This window comes from Erinaceus europaeus, chromosome 14 (genome assembly GCF_950295315.1).
Source record: "Erinaceus europaeus chromosome 14, mEriEur2.1, whole genome shotgun sequence".
Classification (NCBI taxonomy): domain Eukaryota; kingdom Metazoa; phylum Chordata; class Mammalia; order Eulipotyphla; family Erinaceidae; genus Erinaceus; species Erinaceus europaeus.
Window position 1 is genome coordinate 9,272,091 of NC_080175.1, and position 12,743 is coordinate 9,284,833.

The following is a 12,743-nucleotide window of genomic DNA, read 5'->3' on the forward strand; positions in this document are numbered from 1 at the left end:
TGCCCTCTCTTTTTCTCACTGAGTGGAACCCCTCCTGAGTGATATGGCAGAAGTCCTGGGGCTCCCCCCCCAGCATTGCTCAGTTCTGGTGTAGGGCAGTGCAGGGGATGGAACCTCAGACTTCAGAGCCTCAAGCATGAGAGTCTCTTTGCATAACCATTATGCTATCTACCCCCACACCCTCACTCCCTACTTCTTATTCAAAGAAAACTGAGACTTTCCCAAGAAAGAACTCAATCAACAGACCTCTGATTTTGAGAGCCCAGAAGTCACATACTAGTGACTCTCCAAATAAGTTTAATTGGGGGAAGAAAACTAGTCAAAATGATATACTATTGAAAAAATGCTAGGCATCCAATTGCAGCTGCAGAGAAGATGTTGTCACAAGCATATGAAATTGATCAACCAACACATCCCTGAGAATAGTTGAATGTGCAAAAGATATCCTCTCCCCGGGCATTCATCCTAAGGCGCTGAGGAAAGACACAAACCTAACTAAAGAAGGAGCCAGGAGGCATAACAGCAAGGGCAGATTTTAGACCTGTGGGCATGGGTGCTCTCTATCTCTCTGCCTAGGTGGCCTCTTCGAGTAAGGGGACTCCTTTCTTTCTCTTTCTCTCGTATTCCCTCTCTTGACTTAATGTCAATGTTCTCAGTTTTCCTGAATAAAGTTTAAAACTCCTGAAAATCATGCTCTCTCTTCAATTCTTTGTTTTACTCACATCTAGTCAGAGGCCCACCTAGGCAGAGAGAGGGGGAGGTGAAGGGGGAGGGACAGGGGGAGGGGAAGGGGGAGAGGGAAGGGGGAAGGAGAGGACACACCCACAGGTCTAGCTTATAACACCCAAGCCCCCGAATCCCACCTTTCTAAGCCACACCTGTCACCACTCCCATTTCCTAGGCAGTACTCTCAGGGTACCTCCTGTCCCCCAGCAGTTGGACATACCTTCGTCTTAGCCTCTGTCTCAGACTTCAGGCCTCTAGAAGGTCCTTACATCTTCGTGTCTTTCCTCAGTGCCTTAGGATGAACACCTGGGGAGAGGATATCTTTTGCACATTCAACTATTCTCAGGGATGTGTTGGTTGACCAATTTCACATGCTTGTAATTACATCTTCTCTGCAGTTGCAGCTGAATGCCTAGCTCTTTTGGAGACAAATGAATAATTACCACCAGATCTATCCAATATCTGAAACCATTTGGACAAGCTCACCTGTTGATAGCAGCTGTATCTCTTAAAATACATAAGCAATGAACCAGAAAAATAGCTCCCCTGAAGAGAGAGCTTGCTTAATCCTGCACAGGACCCAGGTTCAAATCATCCCTCACTGCACTTGGAGGAAGCTTTGGGGCAGCTGTATCTTTCCCACTCTCCTTTTTAAAAAAATATTTATTTATTCCCTTTTGTTGCCCTAGTTGTTTTATTGTTGTAGTTACTATTGCTGTCGTCGTTGTTGTAGAGGTCAGAGAGAAATGGAGAGGGAGGGAAGACAGAGAGGGGGAGAGAAAGACAGACACCTACCGACCTGCTTCACCGCCTGTGAAGCGACTCCCCTGCAGGTGGGGAGCCGGGGGGCTCTAACTGGGATCCTTAGCAGATCCTTGCGCTTTGCACCACATGCGCTTAAGCAGCTTCGCGACCACCAGACTCCCTCTCACTCTTCTTTTGCCTTCCTTCCTTCCTTTCTACCTTCCTTCCTTCCTTCCTTCCTTCCTTCCTCTCTCTTTCTTTCTTTCTTTTTGTCTATCTTTTTTTCTTTTTCTTCTTTCTTTCTTTCTTTCTTTTTGTCTATCTGAAAAGTGTGGGCTCAGAACTATAACACTCCTATGATAACAAAAAACATCTACCATAAAACAGCAATAACAACAACAACAACAAAACTACAGTAGGTAGATTGAAAAAAATGCAACAAATTCAAAGGTTTTTCAATAGTAAATCATTTTGACTGATTTTCTCCTCCCAATTAAACATATTTGGAGAATCACTAATACTTGACTTTCTGGGCTCTCAGAATCAGAGGTCTGTTGATTGAGTTCTTTCTTGGGAAAGTCTCAGTTTTCTTTGAATAAGAAGTAGAGAGTGAGGGTGTGGGGGTAGATAGCATAATGGTTATGCAAAGAGACTCTCATGCTTGAAGTTCTGAAGTCTGAGGTTCCATCCCCTGCACTGCCCTACACCAGAGCTGAGCAATACTCTGGGGAAAAAATAAAAAAGAAGAAAGAAAGAAGAAGTAGCCAAAAGGCTGAACTGTACTATGCCATATTCCACTGCGATTTTTATTAATCAACAGAAATTTAGAAATAGCCGATTTTTCTCCCACGCCTACACTTTTCAATTTAAGTTTTCAATATGACATAGGAGGAAATGGTCACCATCATTCCTTAAATTCTAGACATCAGCCATTGTGAAACTTTGTATCTGCATTTCCTAATCTTTACAATGAGGATAACAGAACCAACATTAAATACTGTCATAAGGGTTAACATGGTTAATAAATGCACTACATACACACTGTAAGCTCTATATGTGTTTGTTGAAGAAATAAAAATAAAATAAATCATCACAGCAATTCTTTGTGAGAAATGCTTTCAAAAGTCTTTCTGCCCATAATAGCTAAATAAAAAAAAAAAGCCAGTTGATTCTTTTTTTTTTTCATTTGTTTTCTATCCTTAGATTTACAAACAGTAGATATCACCAAGCAATCTTCTCTAACCCTTGGCAGTAATTATTTGCACAGCCTCGCAGTCTCAAGTCTGTTTGTTTTGAATAAATAAATATAATTATATCCATTCTCAAGGCCCCTAAGAAACGTCTTCCCAACACCATGAGTGAGAAGATACACCTCCATCTTTTTTGTGTGTAATTGACTAAGTCAGTTTCACCCTCAGCAAAAGGGAAGAAGCTTAGCAGAACGAGGAAATGTCTTAAAGCATTAATTATGTATTACAGAGTTTCATAAATTTTTTAATTTTCTGAAAGGTGCTAATAGCAAGAACCTGTGATGACTCAAGGGAGACAATGACACATTTGCATATTATGAGATAAGTAAGCACAAACTTACTTCAGTCATCTGAGCGCCACTGGAAACAGCCATTTAATGTGTAGGTATTTGTCACATAGCTAAATCTGGACTCTGTGACCATACAAACTTTGCTCACTTTAACTTATTTTTAAATGATGGGGCTAGACCACTCAGTTTCTGCTTATTTTTAATTTTATTGCCACCAGGGTTATCACTGGGGCTCAGTACCTGTATGATGAACCCACCACTCCTGGTAGGCATTTTCTTCTTCTTCTTCTTCTTTTTTTTTTCTTCTCTCTCTCTTTATTTGATAGGACAAAGAGAAATTGGGAAGAGAAGAGTAGATAAAGAGAGAGGGAGAAAGAGAGGCACCTGTAGCCCTGCTTCACTGCTTCCTCCTTGCAGGTGAAGACTGGGGACTTGAACCCAGGTCTTTTTGCTCATGGTAACAAGTGTGCTCAACCAGGTGCACCATGATCACTCACTTTATTTCTTTTCTTTTTTTCCTTTCCCCTTTCTTTCTTTCTTTCTTTCTTTCCCCTCCAGGGTTATCTCTGGGGCTTGGTGCCAGCACTATGAATCCACTGCTCCTGGAGGCCATTTTTTTTCCATTTTATTGGATAGAACAGAGACAAATTGAGAGGGGAGTGAGGTATAGAGAGGGCGAGAGAGAAATCTAGACACCTGCAGACCTGCCGCACTGCTTGTGAAGCATAGCCCCCTGCAGGTAGAGGGCAGAGGCTGGAAACCAGATCCCTGCCTGGGTTCTTGCTCTTCCTGATATGTGTGCTTAATGTGTGTGCTGATATGTGTGTCACCACCCAACCCCCTCAGCCACTCACTTTCTATCATTGAGACTATGCTGGAGAAAAATCAAAGTTGTGGAACATAATATTGAGGTTTTTTTGTTGTTGTTGTTGGTGAAACAAGGGCCCATCCACAACGATATTTTTACTGAAGATTTTCCTGAGGCTAGTACTAAGTAGAAACTGAGACTACCCCAGAACTGGGATGTCCGATGGACCCAATGGAATGTTCTGCAAACATGGGAGCCAGAGGGAGGACCATAGTGTAGACTTGGAGCTAGTGAACACATTCTGGCCATTGGTATTACAGATAGGGGAGTATGTGTGTGTGTGTTGGGGGGGCTTCCTGGTGATACTGTGCAGATTAAGAAAAAAAAAACTCTCTTGCCAACATTGTATCCCATGACTGTTCACAAAAGTGATTCACTGATCAGGATGTATCTGAAGTTGGAGGAGAAACAGAAACAACAAGGAAATGGTGGGTGGCACAGAGTAGTGAGAAAAATCCTGAGCACCTGATTTTGGATTTCGATCACAGTGTCGTCCTTATGAGGCCTGATCATGGCACTGGGAGGCTTGGCTCTGTATTTCTTCTCATCTCACACTCACCTGCTGCATTTTCACCATCCTCATGGCTGGTCCTGCCGGACCAGGAGCCCACAGACCACGTTGGTATCCTCCACGGTGTGCAATGAGAATAACAGCAGACAACGTTGTGGGAGAAATCAATATTGCTGTATTAAATTGGTATGAGGATTGTTATTCTGGTCTGTCCTTGGAACTGACCTCACAAGCTCCCTGCTGAATGCTCATCTCTGAGCATGGGGCCACTGTTCGAGCTGGGATCATCTAAGTCTTTCCCTTAACCCATCTCTCCCATCACATCAAGTAAAAGGAGGCAAGATAGTTTCAAAATAGAAGTTTTTTTTTTCTTGTCTGGTGAGACTCCCTGATAGCACAATGCCACCTCTTCCAGTGAACTCATTTTTTTTTTTTTATTTCAGAGATAGATAGATAGAAGTACCACTCCACCCTTCATGAGGCTCCCCTTGGTGCCTTGTATGATGTTACCATGTTGTGTCAGGGGCACAAACTCTGGTAAAGTGTGCCCTCTACCAAGTGAGCTGTCTCTTGGCCTCCAGCAGAGAAGATTTTACTAAATCTAACCCAGACATCTGCTGCAGGGACCATTAACAGAGCTTAATGGCGAGGACAATGAAACTTTGCCTGGCATTAAAATCCAACCAACTTTTACAGCAACGCTGATAGATAAAATGTGCCGAGTGTTTATGCAGCACCAGACACTGCTCTGAGCAGTGGATGTGTTCTCCTTCGTCGAATTCTTCAATAGTCCAGGGTTGCTAGCTGGGCCCCAGAAGAGGATGATTAGGAGGTGACCTGTGTCTCTAAACATAACCAGTTCAGTAACATCATTGCAAGACTGGCCAACTCCTCATGGGGCGCGAGTGCTTCCACACTACGATCATCATCTCTGGCATTATGCTATTCCACTGCAGAATACTGTGCCCCAGTATGGTTCCGTAGCCCCCATGTCCACTTGGTCGATTCCAAATTATATTCCTCCATGAGGATCTTTTCTGGAACCATCCGTTCCACCCCGGTTCCATGGCTGCCAGTTCTTAGCAACATCGCCCCGCCAGATATTTGTCGGGATGCGGCATCATCTAAGTTCATTTCCCACGTCTACGCTCGACTGGACCTGCCAATATACGCGGATATCTTCGCCCACCCTGTCCAACGCTTGACGTCTCGTCACCCAATCTGGTCCCCCTATGCCTACACGGAACTTCTCTGTTCCAGTCTCTTGGAAACAGAGTTGGCAGTCAGCTGAGGTAAAGAACAAACACCTCATCACAGACCCCTGCAAGTGTCAACCCGGCTTTGACCTAGCACGTTATGACTGGGCCCTCCTCAATCGCTATCGAACAGGCCATGGCCGGTGCGCCGCTATGTTCCATCGCTGGGGAGCCAGAGACGACCCGAACTGCCCCTGCGGCTCCAGACAGACTATGACCCACATAGTCAACGACTGCCACCTCTCCAGATTCAAAGGAGGCCTCGAAACTTTACATCAGGCTCAACCTGACGCTGTTGACTGGCTACGGAAGAAGGGCAAATGCTAAAAGAAGAAGAAGAACCGGTTCAGTGTAGAAATGAGAACCTGAAGCCACATGGTGGAGAATCTGGTTAAGCACACATGTTACAATGCACAAGGACCCAAGTTCAAGCCCCCAGTCTCCACCTGCAGGGGAAAAGCTTCAGGAGTGGAAGCAGTGTCACAGGTGTCTCTCTGTCTCCCTCTCTATCTCTCCCTTTCCTCTGATTTCTGGCTGTCTCTATCCAATAAATGAATAGAGGTAATTAAAAAAAATAGTGCTGAGAACCCAACTGGAAGTTAACATGTTTGGGCTGGAGATGCCACATGCCTCTAGAATCCCCCTCATGGAAAAACCTGTACTTGAGTAGGGCAAGAAGGGCCAGGTGGATTGTAATCCCCCTACAAAGGCAATGTGCACATGAAAGCAGCCAGGCACACAGGGCTGCCTATTGTACGACTCTGTTTAGATGAAATGTTCAGTGAGGCACATCCAGAGGCAGGAAGTGCACTAGTGGTTGCCAGGGGCAGGAGGAAGGTACTGGCAGGAAATGGGAATGATTGTGGGGGAGGGTTTATGGGCTTTCTTTAGTGGGTGATGACAGTGTTCTCAAATTGATCGTGGGGATGGATGTACAGCTCTGTGAATACACTAGAAGCCATTGACGCACACGCTTTAAATGGGCCAGCTGTATGGCATGTGAGTCACAGTGGATACAGTCGTTACTAAATAAGAAAAACACAGCCCTGAAGTGTTGAGTCTGGCCCTAAATGTCTTAGGGCAGGAGCAGAGGCAGCTCGAGAGGGCTCAGCCACATGTGGGTTTCATAAAGGTCACTTATTAGAGGAAGAAGGGGCTGGGTAATTAAATGTATGTAAATAATTGATGTCGGTCATAAAAAATTAACAGCGCCCATAATCTTGACCCTCAGAAATAATCATGGGTGACACTGTAGGTTTGATCTTAAGAATTAACAAAAAGAGATTACTATTATTTATTTATCTATATGAGAGAGAGAGGGGGAGTTTGTTCTATCTGAACTCTGTTCTGGCATAAGGTGGTGCCAGGGATTGAACTTCCTGCCTATGCGGCCTCAGGCAAGCAAGTCCTACACTCGCACAGCTGAGCTGTCTCTGCCAACCCTATGGAGAAAATTTATATGCACATCGCAGGAGCTTAGAGAACCTGACCACGCCATCTCTAGTGAACTTTGTTTTTCTCAGTAAGTAGTGGTTGATCAGAGTGGTTCTGAAAGGGGGGAATCCCTGGACCATCAGCTGGGTACTGCTTAGGAATGCAGATTCCCTGGTCCCATGTCAGGCCTTCTGCATGGTGGGATGGTGGGGGCACCAATCTTGTTTTTCACAAGTCCTCCAGGTGTTCCTTGTACACATGAAGTTTGAGAAAAATCGCTCTGACATGACTGTGTGAGCATGTAAGTTGACAGGGATTCATGCCAGACATAGAGATGCTGCTCAATTCTCTGATAGGTCTCTTTCCCTCAGAAAAAGAAAGAAAAACAGATTTAAAAATCTTAAAAAAATTTAATAAACATACTTTGAGGGATGAGTGTGGATATACCTGGTTGGATGCACACGTTACAATGCACAAGGATCTAGTTTCCACCTGCAGGGGGAAGGCTTCAGGAGTGGTGAAGCAGGGCTGCAGGTGTCTCTATGTCTCTCTCCCTCTCTCTCTCCCTTCCCTCTCAATTTCTGACAGTCTTCATCCAATAAATAAAAAAAAAATAATAATAAGAGTAAAAGAAACATCCTTCTAGCATCTACTCAGCCAGTGATTCTTTTCAACTTGACTCTGAGCTTTTCCATTTTACTGAATGCCTGCTGTACTGCTGGTCGCTTTCCTGAAGACAGAGCCTCAAGATGAGTCAGGAAAGCAGAGTCATTTGGGTTTCCGAGTTCTTAACAAACTGGAAGCTGAAGAGAGAAGAAGACTGACACTCATCTGGCCAGGACATACCAAAGGGCTCACCTGGAGCAGGTATATTCCTGCTTCATGTCCATTGGCTCACTCTGAGGACTTCTTGAAAGACAAAATAGACAACCTCACCGATGTGTCCTCAAGACTCACCTCTCCAGAGCCCTACCCGACTGGGGGAAGATAGAACCTGGCTGAAGGTATGGTCCACCTGCCAACACCCATGTCCACCAAAGAAGCAGTTACAGAAGCCAGACCTTCCACCTACAGCACCCCATAAAGAATGGTGGTCCATACTCCCAGAGGGATAAAGAATAGGGAAGCTTCCAATGGAGGGGATGGGACACGGAACTCTGCTGGTGGGAACTGTGTGGAATTGTACCCCTGTTATCTTACAGTCTTGTTAATCATTATTAAATCACTAATAAAGATTTTTCAAAAGGACAAAGCAAATAGACAACAAAAGTATTCCAGCTAAATCTGTGATAGATAGGTAGATAAATAGATAGACAGACAGATGGATGGAATATGTGTTTTAGTGTTGGGGGTCAGGGCTAAATCAGGCAGCCAGGTTGATAACGCAGCAACTAAAAATGATTTTGCAGTTCAACAGACTCATGTTCTCAACTCCTCTGCATCAAATAACTGATCACTATCATAATGATCACAGACATTATAAAAACCGGGTTGGCTAATGTTGACTCAATAATGTTGCTATTATTACCATTATTACTTTGATTCATGAGCAACTGCCATCTTTTATAAGCTAACTTTGGCCAATTACCAACAGTGATATTTGATCCAGTGGAGTATGATCATTGACAATGACCATCAGGGTCATATGAATTTATTTCCAGAGCAACGCCACAAAAATAGAAAAAGTTCTACACCTTACCTATAGATGGGCAAATAGTTGCAGAGAAGACATTGTTTGAAGTCATACCACTCATGAGTGGTAGAACTGAGAAGGAGACTCAGGTCAGTCTGACCCCAAGTTTCATTTTTGTCTTTGATGACAGGACAGCCTTGGGTCTGCTTTGTTCATTGTGAGTGAGAAGTCTATGCTCACTGCATTTGTTCTGCACCAAACCTGGACCCACCTTTTGGGGGAACCCTGCAAAGGAGAAGCACTCACCTGTCATCTTCATTCCTATTTTATTTTATATTATATTATTTTGTTTTAAAGATTCTCTTATTTATTTAATGTGATATAGAGGGAGTTGTTGACATGTGAAAGACAGAAAGAAGCCGAAGGCTTACTCTGGTACATGCAACACTGGGAATTGAACTGGGAGCCACAGTCATACAAGTCCTGAGCTCTTTCGCTGCCCCAGCTCATCCTCATCTTACTTCAGTTCCATAGGAATATCGCAGAGGCCCCTGGGAGGATCAGCTTGAATGCTCATGGCACTGCAGAGAGCAGGTGGCTGAGTTTGGCCTTGAACCTGGCTTGGAAGGCCGAGACTATGGCTTTATCCATTCTCTGCAGCTGCTCTAGTCAGGCTAAGCAAGCACTGTCTCACTCTCCAGAGTGTCTCTGATAGAAAGACGAGTGGTGCCGGGATGACGCAGCAGGACTGGGACCTCGAATGACCCGATAAGGCAGCTAGTTCAGCAAGGCAGCCCCAGGATGGGGGAAGGAAGGGAGTGAGGGTTTGGGTCTAAATGTCCCCGTTGAGGGGCTGAGGTGTGCCAGATAAGGCCCCCTTGTTTCTTTGCCCACAGACCAGATGCCTTTGCTCTCACACTCTGTGGCGACTGCATTTCATCTGTAGTATGCCCACTGTGAAGGTGGGGGTGGGTTGTGTGTCCAGGGTCTTACTGGGGATTATCAGAAGACAAGAATAATGGGGAGATTGTTTGCAGAGCCAAGGTGGAAAATCAGAGCCGGGTGGAGGATTTATATTTTCTGCCATCAGACGAAGGAGACTGGGCGGTGGTGGGGGTGGTGGGGTGGGGTGGGAGCAGCTTTCAAAACTTCCCTGACTTCAGCGCTAAGTCCCTTTGCTTGGAGACACTTCTGGGTGACATGGGCAGACTCCCAGCCAATGCTGCCTGTGCCCCTGTATCGCCAGGCATCCAATTCCCAGCGAATTTTGCAATATAGTGACAGTAATGGAAAGCAAAATGATCTCTAAATAATGGTTTAAGATGGCGACTTGATAAAGGGCCCTGCAATAATTATGATCAATGGAGCATGGATTCAATATATATTGCCCATTTAGATGCACCAGATTAGTGTAACAGCTTTCTTTAATGTTCTGAGTGTTTTGCGTGTGCTTGCGTGCATCTCTCTCCTTCCCTCCCTCCCTCCCTCCCTCTCTCTCTCTCTCTCTTTGTGTGTGTGTGTGTGTGTGTGTGTGTGTGTGTAAAAAGGCTAAGAGAACAGGGAGAAGTGGGAGAGAGACAGATTTAAAGCTTCTCAGAGGATGAATGGACTCCATTTTAATCAGTGGGGCTGAGGTGACACCCTGGCAAGGAAAAGAAACTGAGATGCAGAAGTTGTTTGAGATGGCACAGTGGGTAGAGCACATACCTTAAGGGCTGGAAGGCCCTGGGTTTGAGCCCTGACACCACAAGAGAGCACCATGAACAGTACTAGGACCAAGAGTGGTGGAATAAAGCATTGATGTCTCTCTCTCTTTGTCTCTTTTATAAAATGTATATATAAATGTATGTATAAAATGGGTCGATAGCGACTTCCGGCAGGAACGCCCAGCCGGTAGGAGTCGCTCTGCCATCCAGGACAGCAGTGGTGGGTCAGGCCCCGCTCATGGGCCCTTCTCAGGGCAGCTCAGAGCCCCCAGCAGGCCCAGGCCCACTGCCCTTCGGGAGGCGCCATGCTGTTAGGGAAAGGTGCGGGCAGCTCTCCGAGGTGGCTCCTGGCTGCTCTGCTGCTCACCAGCCTGCCGCGGGGCGTCCAGGGAACAGGCAGTGCCAACCTCAGCTTGGCAGCAGGCTACCCTGTGCCACTGGCGGGGGGCTCCTACCTGAGCATCGGCGACGGCTCCGTGAGGCAGTTTGAGTTCCCCGAGAAGAGCCAGGGCATCATTGTGATCTCCAGCCGCTACCCAGGACAGAGCAATAGGACGGGGCCCGGCCCCACGCTGAGGGTCAGCTCCCTGGACATGGAGGTGCTGACGGTGCGGAACGTGAATGCCATGAGCTGGGGCGGAGGGGAAGGCTTCGTGGTGAGCATCTGCTCGGGCCTGCCGGGGCTCGCCCCGCTCCACATCCAGCTTCTGGATCCCCGTGCGGCTCCACCCTCGCTGATCGAGGAGCCGCGTGATTTCTGCATCAAGGTGGCACCCAGCGAAGAGCCCCCCACCTCCCTGGGCGTGGGCCTGCTGCATTTCTCCGAGAACCCAGTCCTCTACCTGCTGCTGCCCCTCACCTTTATCAACAAGTGCTCCTTCGGCTGCAAGGTGGAGCTGCAGGTCTTGAAGGGGCTCCTGCCGGCGTGGCCATCAGGTGCACGCTGCCCAGGCTCTCACAGCTGCTGCTGCAGGTCATCAAGCCCTTCAGCTTCCTGCTGCTCCTGGGCGGCCTCCTCCCAGCCTACCGCATGGGTGTCTTCATCCTGGTGGGCGTCCAGCTGCCCATTGTGCTGGTGGGTCTCACGGTGCCCCCGGTCGGCCTGCTGGTGGGCTACTGCCTGGCTGTTTGCCTGAAGCTGCCCGTGGCGCAGCGGCGGACCATCAGCATGGAGGTGGGGGTGCAGAACAGCCTGCTGGCCTTGGCCGTGCTGCAGCTGTCCCTCTGCCGCCTTCAGGCTGACTACGCCTTCCAGGCGCCCTTCATCGTGGCGCTGAGTGGCACCTCGGGGATGCTGGCCTGGGTGGTGGGCCACTCTATCTATACCAGCCTGTGCCCAGTCTCCTGAGGGCACGCTCTCCTGTGCCACGCCCCCACCACAGCCCCCACTGCTCAGGTGTACCGACAGGCCTTTAGTTCTCATGCACTATGCACTCAGAAAAACCCAAACTTACTATTATTTTTTTTTACTTCTTTTGTATTCTCCAGCTTCCAGTGCCAAAGAGGGCATGCAGTCTCAGGCAGGTGGGCCTCGCCCAGAAAGTGTCTGAATAAAAGAGAGAAGCAAAAAAAAAAAAAAAAAAAAAAAGGGTCGATAGCATAATGCTTCTGAGGAAGAATCCCAGACCTGAGGCTCTGCCATCCTGGGTTCAATTCCCAGCAACACCATAAGCCAGAGCAGAGCAGTGTTCTGGTCTCTCTCTCTCAAAATAAAATAAATAAAAAATTTACAAAGGTATAGGAACTGGGAAGTAGAACAGCTGGCTGAGTATACACATTACCATGCACCAGGACCTGAGTTCAAGCCCCTGGTCCCCACCTGTGGGGGTGAGTAACCTCATGAGTAAAACAATGATACAGGTTTTTCTCTCTTTCTCTTTTCCTCTTTATCACTTCTACCTTTCTCAGTTTTTCTCTGTCCTATCAAATAAAAAGGAAGGAACAACATAATGGACCCCTCTGGGGTCCCCCATGGGACGTTGTCCTCAATATGGATCAACAGTGGTAGAGAATGTTCCATCCTCTGAAGGGGGGTTGGATAACATACTCTATCTACCACCTGAAGGAGATGGGTCCTGAAACTGGTGCAACTCGGGATGTTCCTACTGATGACCACAGAATGCAAGTTCGGACCTACAGGGATGTAGAGGTTACATAGACTCCTATACTGAATGCGGGCCTCAGATCGCCAGATCGAGGAGGTTTTACAGTCAACAATATTTGTATACTTTCCCCATATTTGGGAGCTACTCTCTTCCCTTATCCAGCTTTCTAGCCCTTTTTCTACCATGACATCATCTCCCTAGACAATAACATGGGTCCACC

General features: G+C 46.8%; 1 pseudogene; it reads left to right on the top strand.

Moving 5' to 3' along the window:
• The first annotated feature begins 10,597 nt into the window (after nt 1-10,597).
• LOC103109423 (P3 protein-like) lies at nt 10,598-12,010 on the top strand (annotated as a pseudogene).
• The last annotated feature ends 733 nt before the right edge of the window (nt 12,011-12,743 follow it).